Genomic DNA, 13351 nt, shown 5'->3' with positions numbered 1-13351 from the left:
CCGAAAAATTCATCAAAATTGAAAATATTGCTTTTTGAGACGGGAACTGCATTGATGTGAACTCTTTAAACATACTTTTAGATCGTGAATCACTCACACACAATCACATTTTTTCACTGACTTTTATTTATTTATCCAAAAACCTAGATATTTCTAGGAAAATACATGATTTGGGTTCACAGTTCAACAAGGATGCTGATTGCGCTTCACACACATCTAGAAATTTCGCAAGTTGACGTATCTCTGGATTGTTAGCTAGTCAACATCTGCATGATAATACACTTTTCTTTTTTTTTGAACAGCTGCAATGGTATTTCGGTCATAAGTTCCACGGAAAAATTTCTCCATTGAGGCAAGAACGCCAATTGTGCGTTATCTTGTGCCTATTTTCAATTAAATGGATACGCCGTCACTTTTCTGATCGGAAGAGCTCACTTTGGCCTGGAATATTGTTTTGAATGGTGTAATTAGTATACATTGCATACATTAAATTGGATCAATTACTTTTTGGCATACGTTCAATTGTGTGAGGCTGTCAAACCGTCGACAGGCGGTATCTAAAGGAGGAAATCAGCTACGAGCTTGCGGACTCTAAACAAACGCAAAACTAATAAAAAATTATAAAGATAGCCTGAAACCAAATTGTAAAGAAAATTAATTTTAGTTTCCAGCACTTCATCAATCAAACATCGTCAACGTTGGCACAGGTGATTTTTCCATGTTCATTGTTTCAGGTCACCAATTTCTACTATATGATTCAAGAGGAAATGAGGTTACACGAACAGAAAATTAACCATACAATTCAACTGATAGATAAAAACACCATGATGCGTGGAAGTGAAATACACCACATCACAACTGTTAAAACTGTCAGAACATTCACCACCCATGCAAAACATTTTCTGATTCATTGATCTTCATCACCTAGCCTATACCACGAAAACCAAACACAATTAGTGCATAACGTTTTGCTGATGAAAGCTAACATATACCTGACAAATTTACTGCAGACCAGCAATTCCTGATGGACTCCCACACAACATTCCAGATAAACAAAACAGTAGTTATTCCTAAACAAACATCTTGCAATAGTGGTCAATATAATGCAGTAACTGGTAAACATAAAATCTCACATGAACAACAAATGTGAACGGAACCATTCGAAAATGAGGTAAACAATTTCAAAAATGAATTTGCACAAAAAGGATTTTAACTAAAACACTACCAGAGAACGAAGTTTTTCCTTCCACCTTTTCCTAATTTTAAAATCAATTAAAGAAACATAATTGTTAAGCAAATCTCACTGTGTACCTTTTTGTTGGTTGAATTTGGGAATGGCTTACTAGTTGGAATAAGTTTTTTTCTTTTACCCCAGATTTGCTTTCCGGGCAGCGCACTTCCAACTTTTTCTGCTGATCACAGTATCTGCATGACCCGCTGCAGAATTATCGCAAGTGAAGAGGAAATCGGGTCACAGATACAAAGGGGCACAGGTACACGTTTATTTTCTTTAAATACCATAACGAGTGAAATAAACGAATCCGAAGAGCTTCGGTAATCATTCCAACTACCATAATTTTTTTGGCACTGAGCCTCCGTCAATTTTCTTTCCCAATCCTTTATAATTAAGAATCTGCCTTTAGAAAAATAAAACAAAAATCAGTGTAAATTTCTTGTCAATTGAATTACCTAAAACTGTGGAATCCTAGAGACATAATATTCTGCAAACTCTTTGAATCCCTTGAAAGCAGAAAAATTTCTGCTAAAAGGTCCATGTTAGCCAGATACAGGTCAACTGGTACTTCCTTTTCGACTGGCATTGGCAGTGATAAATAACAAGTAGGATCAAATGCAACTGAGACCTCATCAGACCCCATACAAACCAAAGCCAATTTCAATACCCAACTAAAGAGATCTACTACTACAGAATCTATCTGTATTCTACTTATGATAAAATACCCAACATTCATGTGCAGCTTCCTGAAAAAAAATGAGTTGGAACACAAGTGAACCTTGCTAATAAAAATTTGTAGCTATTTCACCTATATTTTGTCAGTGTCCATCGATGCAAGACTTCTTCAAAATCGGATTCAGATGTTCGTCTAAGCCCCCCCAGAACAACGTAGAGTAGTTCTCGCGAAGCAGGGTGCTGGTATCCGGGAAACTGCAGAGCAAATCTACCGACTTGCAACTTACCCAATTCAAAATCGTTACGATGCACAAGTTAAAAACCTAGCTTTTACAAAGCAAGTAAATGGTATACCTTAAATACACTCGAAGGTAATGCATGGTCACCTTGGTAAGGTGTCCGCCAGACCACATCGTTCGTACAAGATGGCGCCGAGCATTTGCAGTTCCTCCCTTGGATTTCACCTACAAAAATAAAGGTCTGCCACGTTCGGCTGCCGTGATATAACTAGCCGCTACGACGCCATGATAAATGTGGCCATCAGCAGCTCAGCTCAGCACAGCACCTGGGCCACCTAGCGACTAGCCCCCTACGAGCCTAAAGCAAATATTTTGTTTGACAAATAAGACTTTAATTGAATAAAAAAAAAAATTTTTAATGGGATGGGAAGAAAAAAAATCTAGGTATTGAAATAAACCACAAAAAAAAAAACAACAGAAAGACTAAGAACTTAATCTAATTAATTCAATGTGCGTTGGTTCGTACGATGTTTCGTCGACTGGATCATTCGCAACAACGTGACTTTTCTAATAACTTATACATCTACTTACTAATGCCATCAACTTTCGTTTTTCAAAATACGGAATTACATGACATCACGTATTTTACCGCCTGCTCCCTCCGAGACTCTTACGGCGCTATACACCATTTTTATTAAAATCTTTTGGTTATGGGGAACTTACTGAACAATGAGTCGTGTAATTTATTGTTTCCAATCTATTTTACAGAAGCCAAGCCACTACCTGTATGCACCATCATTGACGAGAGCGGTAGGTTGTCAGGGTAGGCTGAATCTTTCCATAAGTTTACCCTGTTCCGTGAGATTTTTTCTAACTTTTGTCCTCATATAATAGATGGGGCAATCTCGGCTAAATGTGGCAAACGATTAGTATTAAGTATGTAACATGATTAGGATATCACTCAAACTATTTACTTGCAACAAAGAATCTCTTCGTTGAGACTTCCCTGGCACCGTTGACATTCTGTCCATAAACGATTAAACTTCTCTTCGAGAGCATAAAGTTGGCCAATTTCCCTCTGGTAGAACTCCGATTCTTTCGGCTTGCAAAATCTGTTTAAATTGGAACAGCAAATTTAACAAACATCGCCGAGATAGGCAGAAATTAGACTTACTTGCATACAGCACTATCGTCTGGAAGGACGGTTTTGCATCCAACACAGGTGGATTTGCGTGTGGTAAAGCTAGCCAATCCACCAATTTTTGAAGTAACAAATGAAGGCGTCCGGGTATGGTAACCATCTACAATACGGAATACAAACCGTTCAATTATGTCAAGCAAATAAAGGCGATAAGTCCATGTTTACGTAGCAACAATGATTCCGCTTTAGATCCAAGTATGGGTTCCAAAATCCGAACAAGGGGTTTTGAAAGCTGATTTTCCAAATGGTATGGGGCATCAATAGGTACGCTGTATTCCATTACAAAAATAGGGTTTACCGTCTAAAGAAGACGTATGAAAACTTAATAGTTCATGAGAAATTTGAAATCCAAAGACGAATCTTGAGGTAGGCTGGTGTACTTTTAGCGGCTGCGATAATGACATACGGAACTCGATCCCCTAATTTTGGGGTTGTACCAGCATCTCGCTTACGCATCTTGTGAGCTAGTTCCACATGTGCCTGTTTGCTGGCGTAGTCTTTATCTGTTTTAGTCAGCTCCTTTTTAATAAAAGAAAGCAAACGGATAAAATCACAGTATTCCAAAACATAGTTACGCCCTACCTTGGTAATCATCAGAAGTGAGATATCGACTTTGTTGCGCAGCAAGTCGAAAATAGATTGTTTGGCGTATTCTAGTGCTCCACCCGGATCTCTAAGAGAAAATATCAAAACCTCAAACTTTGAATACTAAAACTGATGACTTTTTGTTTACCGATCAATCAAACTTTTCTGCAGACCAGCTATTGATAAGATTGGCAACGAGTTGACAATTATCACGACGAACAGTTTCTAAACCCTTACAATCCATTTTGTCAAACTTTTCAGGTTTGGTCCAATACAATCCTGGATACCTGTGAAGACAGAAACAGACAGTGCAACTGGTATCTCATCTAACAAGTCTTTATAAATCAGAACCGTAATTACCTCTTTTCGTTGATCAATAAATAGGGGTAATAGACTTTTTCGAATTCCAAATTAATGGGTTTGACAAATTTTGCCGACACAAATGCGGCAGCTTCTCGGCCTAATTCCATGGCTTCGGCCACCGTGGGTACACCGAATTTCACCATTACGGAATCTGTGTTACCATAGATTACCTGACGTGACACTAATTGAGAAAATCCTCGAGTCGCCCCGCGGTCGCGACAAGAGTATTGCACCCAGCTTGAAGATTTGACCGATGATGGCTCGTGACAGTTCCTTGATATATGACAGATTTTAAAACCGAATTGTAGGAGAATTTACACGCCCCGCGGTGAATTTGAATCGAAAATTCACGAGTGCGTGCGACAATTACAACTTCTGGCTTTTGAACCATGGCGGGGATGCACCAGAAACACCTTGTTCTAACAATATGTTCATAAACGGTACCAAGTACGCCGCCTATATGAAAAAATGTGAAATTTTAGATGACTTAATCAACGAATGTCACGAAGGGTTTCTTGAGTATCTTAAATGCAATTGGACCTTTTCGTAGTCGCAATCACAGACGTGCCCACTCAAAATTACTTTTACCTCAACTTACCCAGTTCATATCGACCCATTCGAATCAAGTTAGTACGAAGGCATCAAGGTTTCAAAATTACACAGCGTTCATTAATTGGATTACCGTTTTGCCGGAGCCCGTGACAGCACAAGTAATCAAATCTCTTTTGGCAAGAATATCTGCAACTGAAGCTTTCTGTATAGGTGTTGATTTTATGTAGCCAGCAATCTTAATGTTTTGAAGTAGTAGTGGGCGCAGGCCGGCTTCTTCGAATGATGTTATTTATCGAGGTACATTTTTTTCTGTAACCTAAAGCAAATCCAAATAGATATTTTCAAAACATAAACTACTGTTTCGAAAAATGGTTTACCTGGAGGACGACTTTATCAAAATTGTTAAAGTGTTCCCCACAGACGATCCCCTTAAACAGTTCCTTTTCATCGCATGTCACAGCTTCTGGAATGTATTGTTCACGCAGCTTTCCGTCGATTCATCAATAGATTCGGGCAGCATTTCGAGGTGTGGCCGGACTCGGCTGGAGATTCGGGCTGAGAAATAGTTAATCATGGAAACTCACCGACATCCACGACGGAATAAGTAAACGATGTTGTCCTCGTAGATATGGCATCCACTGTCATGTCATCCCCGTCGGATTTGCCGTCCCCTTTCTTGCACTTTGGTAACATGAAGCAAATGGTTGCTAGTCCCTATAGAAGGAAATAAACAATACATCTAATTATTTGTTAATAGTCATTTTTGCATAAAACTTAACACTGTAATTTGGACAGAGAAGACGACGATAGCCGTCATTTGGAAACCAATGTGGTCCATTAAAATGCCAGTCCCAGCGCGTGAAACAAAACGCCCAGCACCACTAAGAGACGACCATATACCGGCAACAAGCCCGTGAGTACTGGGATTATCCGGATAACCAGCATGTCTATTATCAAAACGAAAAAAAAAGAAATGAATACTGGCATAGCAAATTGAATTTTTAAAATGTGGCTTACACAGCTTCTCTCATGGCATCAACGACCCCCGAAACTTGTTGCCCTGCAAACGCAACTCCACTTAGTGCCAATGCCATACCGACAACAGCTAGATTTCTAAAATAAAATCAAATAATGATACTAGTTAAATGGTTTGAATTTGAGAATTGAAATCAAAAGTACCGATCAATAGGAACGAAGCGAAAAGGCCTTTTTTTTATTTTTTATTTTCTAATGTCCCCCATTCGCCTCCTGTTGAGTGTAACCTTCAACTTAATGGCCTATTTTTTTTTTTTAAATCTTTTCTGGGGGGGGGGGGGGGGGGGGTTGGAGGGGAGACGACAATCGTGCTCTCACCTGTAAACTTAGGGAACATCCGCAAAGCACAGTTTTTGTGTTGTTGCCTTTGATATTATTTGAGTTGCATCGAATTCGATTCGTTGCACGAAATAATAGATGACGAATCTAGTTCCATTGCAGATTTCGGTATTGTGCAGGGCGTTTTTGATTTTCCGTTGCATTACAATCGAGTGTTGTAATGTGACCGGAAGTAAGATCATTTCATCCAACATGCTTTGTTTGACCGCAAGAGCTAGTCTGTCAAGGATGACACAACATAGAGTACAACCATATTTCATCGCTCTTACCTGTTTCCCGTAACAATTGTCGATGTACCGGTTGAGCCACGGGCTACGAGCTGTCGGATGATTAACAGTTAGGAATCAAAGGTTTTGCCATTTTGTTTTTTTGTGCAGCCACCTGTCCATTATTAATTTTTTTTCCACCGGTACATTGAAATCCCACGTCAATCATCGCACATTTTTTTTTCTATTACAGTGACCTGTTCTTCTCGATTTTGACGGCCTTGCTGTCTAGCCTTTCGCTGTTTGCTCATTATTATCTTACCGAATCTATGTCTAGACATTCCTCAGAGACCACCGCCCACTGCGTCAGGGAAGATCGTTCCTAATACCTTTTGTATTAAAGTCCGCCTTCTTTTTGTTGCTAAATAGGGGTCTATTAGTGCCATTCGCTACCAGTTACACTATTGGGTCTTTATGTCAATCCCTTTTTTCGGTGGATTAATTTGGGGTTTTTTAGCAGCCATGTCGCCGTAGCGATTGTCGAGGAACGTAACCTGTAAGAGTTGACGAAAACGCTTGGGATCATGACGTGACGTTAGACATTGCCAAAAATTACGTCAAAAGAAAGATTTCATTGTTTCTTTTTCACCCAGACGTTCGTCATGAATGCAAAGTCTTTTGGTCAAATTTCGATTGGAGTTATATTTGTTTCACTTCGCCGTGCATTTTCTTGTATTCTTTTGCCACCGTATGAATTGTTAGCCATAGCATATTTTAATCCTGCGGTCAATTTTAATATTATTGTGGTCAGCTAATTTTTAATATTATGTGTGTCAGATAACCCACAGAAAATGAGGAAGTGGTGAGAGTAAAAGTGTTTCATCGGGCGCAGGTAATATCACCACAAAAATTGTTGCTTTCGTAAAATTTGCGTTGCATAACCAGCAGTATTTAATAATTATTTAATTGCCCATCCGAAAATATCATTAACAGTGCGTTGGCATTATGCAGAGCTTTGTTTAAGCGCTTCCTGCTTTAGCTCTGAAACGTTTGAAGATCCCCAATTGAGTAATTAAATTTATTTTAGCCTGCGTCACAAGACACTCAACTTTGTTGGTAATGCAAATTTTCTTCTCACCGTTATCTTTCTGTCTGCGGTCTTGAGAATTGCGAAGAATAACTGGATATCTTTTACCGTAGGCGAAAGGATTGTTTGTTGTTTCTCCCCTTTTCATATTAATTAACGTTCGGCTAATATTTTTTGCTCTTTGTTACCTTATCTTAACAGATTCTTATGCGCGGGTAATGTCGCGGAGCTCTTCTCAAGCCTTGAGCAGAACGTAGAAGGTCATCGGCTTTCGCTTTATTTTGTTCGGCCGGCATACGTGGATCACGACTCATTTCCTCAACCAGCGCTCCACTTGGATCACCTATGAGGGTTCACTGTCCCTCTTTTCTTGCTCTGGTAGGTACGAGAGTCTGACCTTGGTCAACCGCGCTTTAGAATCTCTTAAATGTTCAGCATTTGCGAGCGTGCTGAATTTCGAATTCTTTTGCTAAAAATCGGATTGTTTTTCTTTTCAGATATCCAGGAGGAGCTTATTGGATTAACTTGACCAGCGTGAAGGTCATTTACCTTTCTTCCTGCGTTATTCGCCAAAAGGTAAGCTCTTTCTGAATACTTGAAGACGAGGGTTCTATAGACATCTTCGTAGGTTTTGTGGATCAACTGCGTGAATATTTATGGATTTGGTCTTTGTGCATGGAATTCTCTCCCTCCCCATTTTTTCTTTTTTTTCCCTATTAGTTACGCAAACATCTTTGATGATTTTATCACCTGCTAGTTGGTATACGTTGATTTGCGAACTAGTGACACCAATTCCCTGATTCGTCAAAGTTTTGAGGTAGAGGATGTAGATGAGTCGACAGCCGAGGAAATTGGCGTAAGGCGATTTCTCTCTAATAACATCTACATTCGTTTCTGCTTTCAGTAGTATCTCGTACGATCTAAGCGTCGTAGTCTTGTGTATAGGCCTGTATCTTTTCCAGTTTCGAAATGGTCTTCTTGATTTCAGCATTTGTTTGTTACAACATCCAACAGTCACCTGAGATGTCGTGCAATAACTATTTAACGTTTTTACCGAACATGTCAGCAAGTGTTTATGCGTTTAGTTCCTTTCGCCTTCCTTCCTTTTTCTTTTAGATTTGTACCGTACTATACCTATTTTAGAATTTCTGACGACTATCACCTGCTATTTTGTATACTTTAACTTGTGAGTTCAAGGATTCAATTTTTCAAATTCGTCAAATGCTCAAGTATTTTGTTTTAAGCAACCTTATTTATCTACTAAATATTAAAACACAAGAATTTATTCAAAGTATTTTTTACATTTTTATTTTCAAGAACCAAATTATTTTCCGAAATGACAATTGTGGTAAGGAAACGTTGATTTTAGGGAAGAAATCGAATGAAAGGAAAAGATGGAGAGGCATAACAATGATTGTGCTTCGATGCTAAAAAAATCTCGGTACTTCTTAAGTACGCGCGTTGCGCCTTTTGTTGATTTTCTTTTTCTTGTTCAAATGGCGTATGTTTTGCCAAGTAGTTTACAAAGACTGCAAATAGACGGCGTCATGGTTATAAAGGAACGTACGTGAAGGAATGAAAAACGGATCATTTCTGAATAAGAAAACCTGTCCACTTATACAGTACATAAAGTACTCACACAGCGAACAGGTTTTCAAAGTATTAAAAACGAACATTGTCACCCATTCTTCCTTCCGTCCCAATCTAACCTTGTGAAATCCAATTACAAATGCTGCAAGTTTGGATGTATCGTGATAACCGAATGAAAGCGCGGTGGGTGAGAGAGGTGACAATGGCCGTAACGATTAAAAAACTTTTCCGCTTTAACAGCATAGTTATTTCTTAACCAATAGTGCCATTGTCGTCTCTCCTCACCTACTAACGTTCAGTGTATCAAAATGCCGATGTCTGTGTGCATCTGTGTGCAAATGTAAGAAAATGTAAGGATGCTTAGAAAACCTGTGGACTTTGTTCAAGTCACGTCCCGTCCCAATGAAGGTACAAATTTCACATCATTCAAAATGGCAGCTATTGAAATTTAAAAGACCAGTTTACAGTGTCTGCAACGATGGTCCCCTATTTTCGAATAACTACAAATAGACAGGCATCATGATAAGAATGAAACGTAAGTGAAGGAATGATAAATGGATCATTTCTAATATGAAAACCTGCCTGCTTACACAGTACCAAAGTACTCAAACAGCAGACAGGTATTCAAAGTATCAAAAATGATCTTTGTCATCAATTCTTCCTTCAGTCCGATAGAACCTTCTGAAACCAAATACATTGGCTGAAACTTGGTGGCATCATGATAACCGAATGAAATTGGGGGTGGGAGAGAGGTGACAATGGCCATAACGATAAAAAAACTTTTCCGCTTTAACAGCATAGTTATTTCTTAACCAATTATGCCATTGTCGTCTCTCTTCACCTATTAACGTTCAGTGTATCAAAATGCCGGTGTCCCGTAGCCAATGCACATCAGTCGCCAAAGTTACAATCAAACAGAAATGAAAAATCGATACCAATGACAATGACCACAAAGAGATTAGGAAACTGCTTCCTTTGTCAGCAAACAGGTTTCCTAAGCGTCAAAGATGTTCATTGTCGTATGTCGCCATTCACTTCCGTCCAGTAGATCATAATGCCATCAATTTGCAGCCACCACATCGAATCAGATCAATTTTGCCCCTTCCTTTAAACGTTACGAATTTAAACAAAACCAAAGCACACAGAATTATCTAAGCTTCAAAACATATTCATTGTTAGACCTTCTCCTCTGCTTTCATTTCGTTGTTAGAAGAACGATGTCCAAACATCGTTTTGAGTCCTTTGAAGAATTTCTTCCCCTTGTTTTCTGCCTTTGGCTTCGGAAACATTTCTTTAGCGAAAGCCACTTCTGCCATCTTCTTCTCAAAATCCATATTTTCGTTTTCGACAATCACTTGCAGGGCTTTTTCTCTTCGCTGGACAAGTTCGGTTAGTTCCGCGCGCTCTACTTCCGATGACGCAGAAGCAAGTTTTTTTTTTTTTTTTTTAAGCTCGTCTTCTGCATCACGTATAACTTCGCAGGACCTCCTTCTGTCATTTTCATAAATATTTTTAAGCTCAGAAAAAGTCTTCCTGAGGTTGTCGATACTGTCGGATTCTTCGAGCTCAATGACTAGCGGTTCAAATTCGTTCTGGGAGTCGGCCCTTTTTGTCTCGAACGCTACCATTATGTCCATTATGGTCTGTGACATGTACTGCTCATAGTCTTCGCGATTTTCATTATTCTTGTGTTTTGCCATCTCAATGCGTAACCCCAAGTAATTGATCATAGAACCGGTCAAGTCTAGCACTGTTTTAGGTCCGGCATCTGATTTGTTTGTCGGCGTTTGGGGAGGCGTTTCATTTCCCGTTGTGCGTGTAATTTTGATCAAATGCGCATTTTCTTTATGTAAACGGAGGTTGTGGAAGTGTCTACGACCCAGGAAGTTGGGCATAGCCTTATATCCTGCAGACACGTAAATTGGGGTTGTAAATAATTCGCCTTCTAATTCAACAAAGGGGTAGAAAAAAATCCAACGAGCTCATCCAATTTTACGTGCTCTTTGAACTTCCCTGTACGCTTCGCCATGACCAAAGTGATCTTCGTAAAAGGCGTTAATTCTGGCTCGTCTAATTTTTGCCATTGGTCTAAACTGATGATTGAATGTTCACAGCCTTTGTCAATCACCATATCCACTTGATGCCCGTTCATTGTTACCTGCACGGACTTGGTCTTGATGGGTTTGTCTTCTGTCAAGAATCCCGGTTTGACTAATTTCTTTTTCATTCGCTCGAATAATTGTGATAGCTTCGACTTTTGGACGCCCTTTGCAGGTGTCGTGTTGATCGTTGGTTCGCTTACTGTATCGGCGTCTGTGGGAGGGGGCCGAGCATTCTTAACAGCTCTTTCCGGCGACCAAGAAACGGGGATGGTTTTGATCTCGGGACTTGACGACGCGTCTCTGCTGCCTCGTTTAATGACAATTTCGCCGCAGTCAGATTTCTATTTGTCCGCTTCGGTTCATCTTTGTAAAATTTCAAGTCAGTGTCTCGAAATCCAGCTTTAGGCCTAGGCGTAGTTCCATCTGGTTTCTCTGCTTGGCAAACAGTACTAGATGAAGTATTCTGGGGTAAAGGATGCGTCATGTTACATTTTTGTAACAAGTCGCTCCTGTTTTCTGGTGTCAACTGTTCAGGTTGTTCTTCTCTGCTGGAAGATCCTGTTAATGCTGTGACGAACGAGAAGATATTCATAAATGAGGGAACCATTTTGAATATTTCGATTTACTTCGGGTGCTTGAAAAACACCGCTCGCTGTCTCGCTTTATGGCATTTTTCGACGGAAGACAGAACCCATCACTGCTCAAACTCTGATGTTTTTTCAAAAAAAAATGTTAATAAAATAAGGTAATTTGAATTGTGTGAAGGAAATTAAATGAATTAGAATTTTTCCCGTAATGTTCAACACAAATAACCGTAAAAAAACTCTAAAAAGTATTTTTATTTCGTGAAAAACTATCTCAGTTTTGGAATCTTCTGAATTCACATGCATGCCGTCTATAGGACATATACCCTGGTGGTTATTACTGTTTCCGCTATCATTTCCACGATATACCGTCCCGTGCTCCAATTCCACGCTTTAGCCAATTCGTGTTTTTCGTTTGCACCTCGAAGCAGACCTACGTTGTTATTTGCTTCAGTCTTGCTCTTTAGCATGCCAAAGAAATTTGACTACTATTGCTCTTTTTATTTATAGCTAAAGAGAAGTTAAATAGCACAAGCAGTTTGAAGAATGGGTATGTTGGATCGTTCACAACCTTGGCTCAGCCATGTTTGCCATACCCACCCTATCCAGAAAGACAGCAAAAGAATAGGTCAGTTTCGATGGCTGAAACATCACCAGTGCTTTGGCATGACCAGGTGCAAAAAACGACTGAAAAGGTTGAATCAACACTTATTACTCCAAACGAAAGGAGTTGAGCACGAAGGACGATGCCGTCAAAAAAGATAGATGCCTGTCAACAGCATCATCTGACAGTGGTAATGGAGGTTGTGGAGGGCTTAAGAAGAAAAAATATAGGCGTTTTGGAGAGGTTGCTAAAACAGAGAAGAAAAAATTGACACCCAGACAATGGCTTCTATTGGTTGTTCTCTCATTAGCAACTCTTACATCATCATTTGCCTTTTCCCCCCGTTCTTTCCCTAAATTGTAAGTATCTGTGAAATAAGATCATATGTAATGTGAAATCTAAATGTTTGCTTTAATCTCTAGGCTGAAGATAAGGGTGCCACAGTATCCATTTATGGATTTATTATTGGTACCAACTGCCTGACATCGTTTCTTGTCACACTCCTTTTATTGGAAAAACGTAAATATTACCCCAAATTTGTTCCATAAACGTGTAATTTGCATCTTCATCTTTCTTTCAGCTAAAAGTTAGTGGCGTTCGGTTCACCTTTGTTTCTGGAGTTTTCATTGGAGGTATTTGCTGCTTATTATCGGGGTGAGTAGTAAATTACACAAAAAAAACGCAAAAGCTGGGTTTTAATCAGTAAACTTTAAAAGCTTTTTAGAGTATTTCCCTCCCGGGGGTTCATTCGTCGTAATATCTATATTGTTCCGCGTCATTCACGCTGCCGGAAACGCTGGAACAATTACGGCGACGTTTACGTACACTGGTGTGGAGTTTCCCAATTCCGTTGCCAAAATCTTTGTAAGATTCACTAATGCAGGTTTAGCGTTCGCTGTTCAATTTCTACCATTGTTCTAATTTTAGAATCTTACAAGAACCATGATGAACATTG

At 39.4% G+C, this 13351-nt stretch overlaps 2 long non-coding RNA genes across 6 annotated transcripts; both read right to left on the bottom strand.

Moving 5' to 3' along the window:
* Positions 1-103: 103 nt before the first annotated feature.
* LOC130692627 (uncharacterized) lies at positions 104-3051 on the bottom strand. Of its 5 annotated transcripts, none has more exons than XR_009421103.1 (8): positions 2932-3051; positions 2264-2506; positions 2043-2191; positions 1519-1980; positions 1312-1437; positions 993-1256; positions 505-929; positions 104-441 (listed from the first exon to the last, which is right to left on the bottom strand). It is a non-coding gene; the product is annotated as an uncharacterized LOC130692627 (long non-coding RNA). The 5 variants fall into 5 exon arrangements; XR_009421105.1 differs by having other exon boundaries at positions 1312-1633; positions 1690-1980; XR_009421104.1 differs by having other exon boundaries at positions 1312-1617; positions 1690-1980.
* A 946-nt stretch (positions 3052-3997) lies between these two features.
* On the bottom strand, positions 3998-5558 carry LOC132088044 (uncharacterized). The gene is made up of 4 exons (XR_009421142.1): positions 5227-5558; positions 4295-5165; positions 4083-4221; positions 3998-4022 (listed from the first exon to the last, which is right to left on the bottom strand). It is a non-coding gene; the product is annotated as an uncharacterized LOC132088044 (long non-coding RNA).
* Positions 5559-13351: the final 7793 nt, after the last annotated feature.

The sequence above is a fragment of the Daphnia carinata genome, chromosome 6 (genome assembly GCF_022539665.2).
Source record: "Daphnia carinata strain CSIRO-1 chromosome 6, CSIRO_AGI_Dcar_HiC_V3, whole genome shotgun sequence".
Taxonomy (NCBI): Eukaryota; Metazoa; Arthropoda; class Branchiopoda; order Diplostraca; family Daphniidae; genus Daphnia; species Daphnia carinata.
The sequence above is the reverse complement of the archived record's forward strand: the minus strand, read 5'-3'. Positions and strand labels throughout refer to the sequence as shown.